Source organism: Schistocerca gregaria, unplaced genomic scaffold (genome assembly GCF_023897955.1).
Source record: "Schistocerca gregaria isolate iqSchGreg1 unplaced genomic scaffold, iqSchGreg1.2 ptg000178l, whole genome shotgun sequence".
NCBI classification, from domain to species: domain Eukaryota; kingdom Metazoa; phylum Arthropoda; class Insecta; order Orthoptera; family Acrididae; genus Schistocerca; species Schistocerca gregaria.
In genome coordinates this window covers 227,409-239,579 of record NW_026061728.1, presented here as the reverse complement: position 1 = coordinate 239,579, position 12,171 = coordinate 227,409, and positions in this window count along the sequence as shown.

Sequence of the window (12,171 nt, the reverse complement as noted above, 5' to 3'; positions counted from 1 at the left end):
CCTGTAGGTACAGCAATAATTATTGTTGCTGATGTAAAATATGCTCGTGTGTCAACATCCATTCCTACTGTAAATATATGATGTGCTCATACAATAAATCCTATTAGTCCAATTGATAGTATAGCATAAATTATACCTAATGTTCCAAATGATTCAATTTTTCCTCTTTCTTGACATACAATATGTGAAATAATTCCGAACCCCGGTAGAATTAAAATATAAACTTCTGGGTGTCCAAAGAATCAAAATAGATGTTGATATAGAATTGGGTCACCCCCTCCTGCAGGGTCAAAGAATGATGTATTTAAATTTCGATCTGTTAATAATATAGTAATAGCTCCTGCTAAAACTGGAAGTGAAAGAAGGAGAAGTAATGCTGCAATAGCTACAGATCATACAAATAAAGGTGTTTGATCTAAAGTTATACTTTCTGATCGTATATTAATTGCTGTTGTAATGAAATTCACTGCACCAAGAATAGATGATACACCTGCTAAGTGCAGTGAAAAAATAGCTAGATCTACAGATGGACCCCCGTGTGCAATAGCTCCTGCTAGAGGAGGGTAAACTGTTCATCCTGTACCAGCACCATTATCTACTATAGAAGATGTAAGAAGAAGGGTTAGTGAAGGTGGTAGTAATCAAAAACTTATGTTATTTATTCGTGGAAATGCTATATCTGGTGCACCAATTATTAGTGGAACAAGTCAATTACCAAATCCACCAATTATAATAGGTATTACTATAAAGAAAATTATTACGAATGCGTGAGCTGTAATAATAACATTATAAATCTGGTCATCCCCAATTAGAGATCCGGGTTGGCCAAGTTCAGCACGAATAAGTATTCTTATTGATGTTCCTACTATTCCTGCTCATGCTCCAAATATGAAGTATAAAGTACCAATGTCCTTATGGTTTGTTGAGAATAATCATTTTTGCGGTAAGATGGCTGAATTTTAGGTGGTAGACTGTAAATCTACTTATGAGATGTTTTCTCTCTTATCATATTTAGGTCTTATATTCAATTATGATTCTAGACTGCAATTCTAGAGGTGTAAAATTTTACTAAGGCCTAAAAGATTATTCTTTTAATTATAACTTTGAAGGTTATTAGTTTGATTAACTTAAGTCCTTAGTATAATGAAATTAAGGTTGATGTTGAAATCAATCCTATTGTTGAAATTATTACTGTTATAGGAAGAATGATTCTTGATTTTTGGGACTTTATCTTTATAGATCACGAATTTTCTGTGTATGATATAATTAGAGCTGAGAATCTAATACGTATATAGTAGTAGAGTGTAATTGTAGTTAATACAACTATAATAGTTATAATAGTTGTTATATTGTTTTCTATTAATGATTGTATTACAATTCATTTTGGTAAGAATCCAAGGAATGGTGGTAGTCCACCTAAAGATAATAAAGATAAGAATATTATGAATTTAATTTCGGTTTTTATATTTCTGGCTGAATAAATTTGATTTATGAAAAATAAATTTATTTGCTTAAATAATAAAACTATAATTAATCTTAATAGTGAGTAAATAATGAAGTATAGTTCTCAGATGTTTTCTCTGACTGTTAATGATCTAATTATTCAACCTAGGTGTCTGATTGATGAATATGCTAAAAGTTGTCGTAAGGATGTTTGATTTAAACCTCCTATTGCCCCAATAATAATTCTTAAGATAATAATTGTTCAAATAAAAGTTCTTAATTGAATACAATAAGATAAGACCAATATTGGGGCGATTTTTTGTCATGTTATTAATGTTAAACAATTATTTCATCTTGATGCTCCTATAACTTCTGGAAATCAGAAATGGAAAGGTGCAGCTCCAATCTTTAATAATAGTCTAGATCTAATTATTATTGATGGGATAAATTCTGTTTCCCATCCCATGGGATATTTTATTTGAATCAGCAAAATTGAAAATAATAATATTGTCGATGCTATTGCTTGGACAATAAAATATTTAATTGATGATTCATTTATTATTATATTTTTATTTCTTGTTAGGAGCGGAATAAATGAAAGTAAGTTGATCTCAAGTCCTATTCAAACCCCAAATCAGGAATTTGATGAAATGGACAGGATCGTTCCTATCATTAATGTTGATAGGAAGAGAAGTTTTGTAGAGTTGTTGGTCATTAAAAAGGAGAGGATTGATACCTCTATAAATGGGGTATGAACCCATTAGCTTGTTTAGCTTACCTTTTTACATTAAGGTGTATGATGCATGTTAGTTTTTGATACTAAAGGAGGTAGTTTAATTCTATCTTATGTAATTTTAATGAAGGTAATTTTATTTACTTTATTTACCCTATCAAGGTAACCCTTTCATCAGGCACTTCATTTATTTAATATATAAATCGAAAGTTTTTTTTGAAATTCTTTTATGTATTATTTTGTTTAATTAGGATTAATTTATCCTGCTCATTATATATATATATATATATATATATATATATATATATATATATATATATATATATATATATATATATATATATATAATAAATAATTTATATTAATATATTACATTTAATTGAAATTAAAGTATTATAAGTTCATCTTACCATTATCAATTGATTATTTTAATGCAATTATTTACCTAGGATTATAGCTACTTATGTTTTTAGCTTAAAATAGGTTATTATAATATAATATATATAATAATATGTAATTTAATATTTAATATTATTATAATTGGATATAATAAATAAAATTATTAATTTAAATATAAAATATTATAATTAATATAAATAATTATATTAATTATAATAATATAATTATGTAAATTATCTATAATTAGATTATTTAACTAATATATATGAAAGTTAACTTAATATAAAAAAAGAATTCATATTAATAACATATTATATTAAATTACATAATTGTATAAAATATATATATTATATTATTTAATCTTTCTTTATTTATTAGTGAAAAGAAAGATTAAATAAGAAAGAATATAATACATTTATTGCTATACATGTTCCATATTAATCTTTAATTATATATAATAGAGAAGTTGTTGTGGTCATACATAGGGGCGTTTCTTTTTTTTTGTTAATGTTTGTGGTTTTTTTCTTTTTTTTTCTTTAAATATTTGAATCTTTTATTTTTTCCTGAATTAATAGATTTAAAATTTTCTTATTTTTTATTTTTAAAAGTTTTATTCTTGCTTGTTTATTCACTTTTTCTTTGTATTATATGTAAGTTTTGTTAGACTAAATGTTCTTTTTGCAGTAATTTGATTTAATTATCAAGTGATTTTGGATTTAGCAATTGATTTAGTATCGGCATAATTCGTGCCAGCAGCCGCGGTTATACGATTGATACAAGTGAATATTATTGGTTAAAACAGTTGTTTATATTATTAGGGTTGAAATATAAATTTGTAAGGTGAAATGTTAAAATTTATTTGTGGCCCTTTTTATGAATCTGTGAAATTTAAATAATAAACTAGGATTAGATACCCTATTATTTTAAATGTTAATTATATTTACCAGGGTACTATTAGTTAAGGTCTTTAAACCCAAAGAATTTGGCGGTATCTCATTCCATTCAGAGGAACCTACCCCATGATTGATAATACACGATTTACTCTACTTAATTTATTTGTTTGTATATCTCCGTTATCAGAGAATCTTTTTAGAGTTATAATTCTCAAGATTTATAATTATAAAATATTTCAGGTCAAGGTGCAGCTTATAGTTAAGAGGAGGTGGGTTACAATAGATTTTTGTTTATAACGGATTTGATAGTGAAATACTGTTAATGAAGGTGGATTTGATAGTAATTTAATTTATTTAATTTAACTGATATTGGCTCTGAGATGTGTACACATCGCCCATCGCTCTCATTATTGATTATTCTATTTTATTTTAAAGTAGCTTCAATTTAGATGAGATAAGTCGTAACATAGTAGATGTACTGGAAAGTGTATCTAGGAAGAGTTTCAAGATATAACTTATTAGTAAAGTGTTTCATTTACACTGAAAATTTTTCTGTGCAAATCAGGATATCTTGATTATTTATTTTATTATATTTATTTTTTGTTTATTTAATTATTTAATATAAATAATTTTATTGTATTTTTGTCTTAGTATATTTATAGAATTGATTTTTTAAATTATAGTTTATTGGTAATGTAAGTGTTTTATGAAATATTATTTTAAATTTTTTTAAGTAGATTTTATTTATTGTACCTTTTGTATCAGGATTTATCAAAATTTTAGTATTTATTTTACTTGTCTCGATTTGGGTTGATTTATAAATAATTTATAGTTAATGTATCATAATTATTATTAAATTATTTATAGAAATGAGATGTTAATCGTTTCCCAAGATCACTAGTTTCTTAAGAAAAAATTTAATTTTTTAAAGTTATTTGTTTTTATTTAATTTTTTAAGTAAAAATATTAACTTATTTATTCTTTAAGGGATAAGCTTTGAAGTTAATAACCTATAATTTATTTTATAGAAATATAATAGTAAGCTTTAAACCAGCTATCTTTAAGATTACGTTTTAGTTCATTATTTTTTATTTTGATTTTATAAATATTTTAGGTTTTTTATTAAGATTATTAATTTAATTTTAAACTTTTTGTAATAATGATTGAATTAGTATATTTATTTGTATGAAATTTTTACCTTGTGAACTTATTATAAGGAACTAGGCAAAATTGATTTCCACCTGTTTATCAAAAACATGTCCTCTTGTTTATATTTTGAGGTCTGGCCTGCTCACTGAGCGTATTTTTAAAGAGCCGCGGTATTTTGACCGTGCAAAGGTAGCATAATCATTAGTCTCTTAATTAGTGGCTGGAATGAATGGCTTGACGAGAAATCAACTGTCTCTTAATAAATTTTTGAATTTAACTTTTGAGTCAAAAGGCTTAAATTCTTCTTTAGGACGAGAAGACCCTATAGAGCTTGACATTTTACTTTTATATAGTTTTTTGTTTGTCTTTCTATATTTAATGATGATGTTTTGTTGGGGTGACATGAAGAATAGATAAACTCTTCATTATTATATCATTTATTTATGTTTGTTATTTTGATCCATAATTTATGATCATAAGATTAAGTTACCTTAGGGATAACAGCGTAATTGTTTTTGAGAGCTCATATCGACAAAGCAGATTGCGACCTCGATGTTGGATTAAGAAAAATTTTGGGTGCAGGAGCCCAATGATTAGGTCTGTTCGACCTTTAAATTCTTACATGATCTGAGTTCAGACCGGCGTGAGCCAGGTCGGTTTCTATCCTAAGATTGTTAATCCATATTAGTACGAAAGGACCATATGGTTAAAATATTTTTTGTTATATTGATTAATATTAATTTATTTACTATTTTGACAGATTAATGTGTTGAATTTAGAATTCATTTATGTAGATTTTTTCTACAAATAGTATTGATACTTTATGATTTATTTATATTTATTTTGAATTTTCTTTTATTGGTTATTTGTGTTTTAATTAGTGTTGCCTTTTTAACTTTATTAGAGCGTAAGGTTGTAGGTTATATTCAGATTCGAAAGGGTCCAAATAAGGTAGGTTTTGTTGGAATTCCTCAGCCATTTAGAGATGCTATTAAGTTAATTTGTAAGGAGCAGCCAATTCCTATTATATCTAATTACCTACTTTATTATTTTTCCCCTGTTTTTAATTTAATGATTTCTTTAGCCGTTTGAGTAATTTTTCCTTATTTAACTTATATGTGTTCTTTTTCTTATGGATTTTTATTTTTTTTATGATGTACTAGATTAGGTGTTTATACTGTTATAATTGCTGGTTGATCTTCTAATTCAAATTATTCATTATTAGGTTCTCTTCGTTCTGTTGCTCAAACAATTTCTTATGAAGTTAGTTTAGCTTTAATTTTATTGTCTTTAATTATTTTAATTGGTAGTTTTAATATGTTTGATTTTGTAAACTATCAGCTTTATTGTTGATTTATTATTATTTCTTTTCCTTTAGCTTTAGCTTGTTTTGCTTCTTGCTTAGCTGAAACTAATCGTACTCCTTTTGATTTTGCTGAAGGGGAATCTGAGTTAGTTTCAGGATTTAATATTGAGTATGGTGCGGGTGGTTTTACTTTAATTTTTTTAGCTGAATATACTAGAATTGTCTTCATAAGAATGTTATTGGCTTTAATTTTTTTGGGCGGTGATTTTTATTCTTTTATATTTTTTATTAAGCTTGCTATTATATCTTTTGGTTTTATTTGGGTTCATGGAACATTACCACGGTTCCGTTATGATAAATTAATGTACTTAGCTTGAAAAAGTTTTTTACCTTTATCTTTGAATTTTTTTATTTTCTTTGTTGGTTTAAAGATTTTATTTATCTCATTTGTTTAGTGAAATTTTTTGAGAAAAGTTAATAGAAGAGTTAAACTTCTAATTTTATGTTTTCAAAACATATGCTTTTCCTAAGCTAATTAACTTTATTCCTTAATTAATTTATCTCATGCGTTTGCGACATGGACATTAATTAAGAAATATGTGAAGTAAATAATTGTTAAGATTTGACCTGTTATAATATAAGGTTCTTCAACAGGTCGTTTACCAATTCACGTTAGTAAGCATACAACAACTACTATAATTCAGAATAAAATTTGATTAATAGGGTAAAATTGAATGCCTCGGAATGCTGTTGTATTATAAAATGGTAAAATTATTAAGATTCTAATTGATAAAAATAATGCAATAACACCTCCTAACTTATTAGGGATAGATCGTAGAATTGCATATGCAAATAGGAAATATCATTCTGGTTGAATGTGAACTGGTGTTACTAATGGGTTGGCAGGTACAAAGTTATCTGGATCTCCTAATAGGTAAGGATTAATTAAACATAGTATAATTAATAATGATGTTATTATTACAAATGTAATAGAATCCTTAAAGCTAAAGTATGGATGGAATGGAATTTTTTCAATATCTCCATTTAGTCCAAGAGGATTATTAGATCCTGTTTGGTGAAGAAAAAATAAATGAATTGCTGCTATAGCAGCAATAATAAATGGTAATACAAAATGGAATGTGAAGAATCGATTTAATGTTGCATTATCAACAGCGAATCCTCCTCATACTCATTGGACTAAATCTGTTCCTAAGTATGGGATTGCTGATAATAAATTAGTAATTACTGTTGCACCTCAAAAAGATATTTGGCCTCAGGGTAAGACATATCCTATAAATGCAGTTGCTATAACTAAAAATAAAATCACTGTACCAATTATTCAGGTATGTATATATATATAAGATCCATAGTAAATTCCCCGTCCTACATGTAAGTAAATACAAATAAAAAATATAGATGCTCCATTTGCGTGTAAGGTTCGGATAATTCAACCATTATTTACGTCTCGGCAGATGTGTACTACACTACTGAATGCTATTTCAATATTTGATGTATAATGTATAGCTAAAAATAGTCCAGTTACGATTTGAATTACCAAACATAACCCTAATAGGGATCCAAAATTTCATCAAAATGAAATATTTGTTGGGGCAGGTAAGTCAATTAAAGAGTTATTAATAATTTTAATTAAAGGATGTCTTAATCGTAAGGGTTTATTCATTAGTAATTATCTTATTTTACGAATAGGTCCCTGATTAATATTGGTGATTTTAACAACTGCTAGTAGTGCTAAAAATAAATAAATTATTATTATTATTGTAATAATGAATGTTGGTCTATTATATAATTTTTCTAAAGATATTGTTATTTCTTGATAATTGATTGAATTATCAATATTTATAGTTTCGGTGTTTTTGAAAAAGTCTATAAATATAGATATATCTAGAATAATTAATATTAATATGATAAATACTCACATTATTAATGTAATAATTATAGTGATTGATTTAGGCTGAAATATTTCGTTTGATGCAATTCTTGTAATGTAAATAAATAATACTAGTATACCACCAAGAAATGTTAAAAATAAAATATATGATAATCAATATCTTTCTATTATTGTTCCTGTTATTAATCCAACTACGAAGGTTTGAAGGATAATAAAAAGCATTATTGATATTGGGTGTCTTAATTTAATAAAACTAATATTTATTACATTTGATAATGATATAATTATTATTTTGATCATTTCAGGGGTTAGTTTATTTAAAATACCGGTTTTGGGGACCGATGATGGAAGCTTTTCCACCTCTGAAGTTTTAAAAGTGGGGGCTGGACTTATTTCCGGTTTACAAGACCGGCGTTTTTTTTAAACTATTAAAACTAATGTTTATATTCTCTATTTTTACTTCTTTATTGATTTATTTTGCTGGTGTTTATGTTTTTTCTTCTAAACGTAAACATTTATTAATGGTTCTTTTGAGATTAGAATATATTGTTCTTTCTTTATTTATGTTAGTTATTGTTTTTCTTATTGAGTTTGATTATGATTATTTTTTTCCTGTTATTTTTTTAGTTTTTTCTGTTTGTGAGGGTGCTTTAGGTCTTTCTATTTTAATTTCAATAATTCGTTCTCATGGTAATGATTTTTTTAATTCTTTTGGTTTATCTTTATGTTAAAGTATTTATTTATAACTATTTTTTGATCCCTCTTTGTTTATTAAATAATTGTTGATGGTTGGTTCATTCTTTAATGTTTCTGTCGGGTTTTGTTTTTATAATTTGTGTTTATTCATATGCTGATTTGAATATAATTAGATATTATTTTGGTATTGATTATTTTTCTTTTAGTTTAATTTTACTTAGTTTTTGGATTTGTTCTTTAATAATCACTGCTAGAGGTTCAGTTTATTTAAGTTCATATCATTCTAATTTTTTTGTTTTTATGGTTTTGATTTTAATAATTATGCTTTATTGTTCATTTGCTAGATTAAGTCTTCTTTCTTTTTATAATTTTTTTGAGGCTATTAGTTCCTACTTTACTTTTAATTTTGGGTTGGGGTTATCAACCTGAGCGTTTGCAGGCTGGTGTTTATTTAATTTTTTATACTTTGGTTGCTAGATTACCTTTATTATTAGTTTTATTTAAGGTTTATGATTTTTCTAATACTTTATATTTTCCTTTATTGGTTGATTTTGGTTCTTATTATTTTATGTTTTATGTATTTATAATTTTGGCTTTTTTAGTTAAGATACCTATGTTTTTGGTTCATTTATGACTTCCTAAGGCTCATGTAGAGGCCCCTATTTCAGGTAGAATAATTCTTGCTGGTGTTTTATTAAAGTTAGGTGGTTATGGTATTTTTCGTGTTATAAAGGTTATTTCTTATTTGGGTTTAAAGTTTAATTATTTTTGATTGTCTTTAGGTTTATCTGGGGGTGTTATTGTAAGATTTATTTGTTTTCATAGGTTGATTTAAAGTCTTTAATTGCATATTCTTCTGTTGCTCATATAAGAATGGTTATTGGTGGATTGATGACTATGAATTGGTGAGGTTGTGTAGGTTCTCTTTCTCTAATGGTTGGTCATGGTTTATGTTCTTCTGGTTTATTTTGTTTATCTAATATTATTTATGAACGTTTAGGTAGACGAAGATTATTAATTAACAAGGGTATAATTAATTTGATGCCAAGAATGGCTTTATGATGATTTCTTTTAAGATCATCAAATATGGCTGCTCCTCCTTCTTTAAATTTGGTAGGTGAAATTAGATTATTAAATAGAATTATATCTTGATCTTCTTTTAGATTCTTTGCTTTGATTTTTTTATCTTTTTTTAGAGCTGTTTATACTTTGTATATATATTCTTATTCTCAGCATGGGAATTATTATTCTGGTGTTAGACCAATATTGGATACTTATAATTGTGGTTGATTTTTACTTGTAATTGGTTGTATAACTATATTTATGGCTGGATTGGGCGCTAATTTAGAGTTTGATTTAAAGAAGATTATTTCTCTTTCTACTTTAAGACAACTTGGTTTAATAATAAGAATTTTGGCTATAGGTTATCCAAAGCTTGCATTTTTTCATTTATTGGCTCATGCTTTATTTAAGGCATTATTATTTATATGTGCAGGTTCAATAATTCATAATTTGAAGGATTCTCAGGATGTTCGTTTTATAGGATCAATTGTTAATTTCATACCTTTAACTTCAGTTTGTTTTAATGTTTCTAGTTTATCTTTGTGTGGAATACCTTTTTTAGCGGGATTTTATTCAAAGGATTTAATTCTTGAGATGGTTTGTTTAAGATGAATTAATTGTTTAGTTTTTTTTCTTTTCGTTTGTTTTATTATTCAATATCTGGTGATAATAATTTTTATTCTAGATTTTCTTTTGATGATAAGGGTTATTATATTTCATTTGGAATAATTGGTCTATTGTTTGTTGCTGTTTTTGGTGGTAGTCTTTTATCTTGATTAATTTTTCCTATTCCTCATGTGATTGCTTTACCTTATTATTTAAAGTTTTTAACTATTACAGTTGTTATTTTAGGTGCTTATTTAGGTTATCTGATTTCTAATTTTGATTTTTCTCATAATTTATTTTCTTTAAGTATACTTTCTTTTGTTAGATTTGCTGGTTCTATATGATTTATACCTTTTCTTTCAACTAAGTTTATTAGATATATTCCTTTAAAAATAGGTTATTATTCATCTAAGTCATTTGATTATGGTTGAGGTGAATTACTTGGTGGTCAAGGTTTATATAGATTATTTATTTATTTAATTGGTTATATTCAAGGTTGATATGATTCTAATTTCAAGATTTATCTTTTAACTTTTATTTTTTGAATATTTATTTTGGTAATATTGTTTTTCGTTTACTTAAATAGCTTATAATTAGAGCGTGACACTGAAGATGTTAAGGAAGTATTTTTACTTTTAAGTATTTATAAATATAGATATATTATTTTTACAGTGAAAATGTAATGTTTTATTTAAACTATATAAATTTTAGAAATGTTAACGGAGTTTAACCGCTAATATAAAAAGTTTGCAGCTTTCATATTGGCTTTACATTTCCTTAATTGGAACTATTATAGTTCAATTATATTATTAACAGTAATACGCCTCTTTTTGGCTTCAATTAATAAGAATAAGGGTAGTACATACCAATCTTCCAGGTCGAAACTGACTGCAATATTTCGCTTCTTATTCTATTTAAGGTTGATTGATAATATCAATACTTTTTGAATGCAACCCAAATGTTATATTTAACTACAACCCTTTATTCTGCTCATTGTAATGCTCCTTGGTTTCATTCATGGTATAGTCCTCCTAATAGAACTAGAATAAAAAATATTGTTGATACTGTTCAGATTATAATGTCTGAAGTTTTAAAAATAATTACAATTGGTAGAATTAGTGCAATTTCTACATCAAAAATTAAAAAGATTACTGCGATTAGGAAGAATCGTATTGAGAATGGTATTCGTGCTGATCTTTTTGGATCAAACCCACATTCAAATGGTGATCTTTTTTCTCGATCATTAATTAATTTTTTTGATAGTGTTGTTGCCAGGATTATAACAATTATTGGAATAATAAATCTAATGAAAACTCTTGTTGATAGAATTAGAATTGTTTTTCTTGATTTATATCAAGCTTTCTGATTGGAAGTCAAATGTACTATTTATACTAGAAAAACAATTATCTACCTCATCAATAAATAGAGATATATAAGAATAATCATACTACGTCTACGAAGTGTCAGTATCATGCTGCTGCTTCAAATCCAAAGTGATGTCTTGGTGAAAATTGATTTATTGAGTGTCGAAGTAGACATGTTGATAAAAAGATTGTTCCAATAATTACGTGTAAACCATGGAATCCTGTTGCAACAAAGAATGTTGATCCATAAACTGCATCTGCAATGGTAAAAGGTGCTTCTCAATATTCATATGCTTGAAGTATTGTAAAGTATAGTCCTAATAACACTGTGAAGAATAATCCTTGTAGTGCTTGAGTATGATTAGATTCCATTAAACTATGATGTGCTCATGTTACTGTTACTCCTGATGCTAAAAGAATAGCTGTATTAAGTAATGGAATTTGTATAGGGTTAAAGGGTTGAATTCCTATTGGAGGTCATAGTATTCCTAGTTCAATTGTTGGTGCTAATCTTCTTCTAAAGAATGCTCAAAAAAAAGAAACGAAAAATAATACCTCTGATGCAATAAATAAAATTATTCCTCATCGTAATCCAATTGATACAAATCCTG